We start from the raw sequence: 208 nt of genomic DNA, 5'->3' as shown, positions 1-208 counted from the left end.
CACGTCGGAAGAAAGCACGCGGATTTCAGGTCAGCTAGGATGAGATCGAAATCTCCGTCCACGACTGCCAAATCTTCCTTGTAGCCGGACAGTCGGGCCTCTTCGGCCTCTAAGGTCGGAGGAGTAGATCTCTCCCCTCTGGGCCTTCTGACCACGTCGGAAGAAAGCACGCGGATTTCAGGTCAGCTAGGATGAGATCGAAATCTCC

The sequence above is a fragment of the Brassica oleracea genome, chromosome C1, assembly GCF_000695525.1.
Source record: "Brassica oleracea var. oleracea cultivar TO1000 chromosome C1, BOL, whole genome shotgun sequence".
NCBI classification, from domain to species: Eukaryota; Viridiplantae; Streptophyta; class Magnoliopsida; order Brassicales; family Brassicaceae; genus Brassica; species Brassica oleracea.
Note: the sequence above shows the minus strand (reverse complement) of the source record.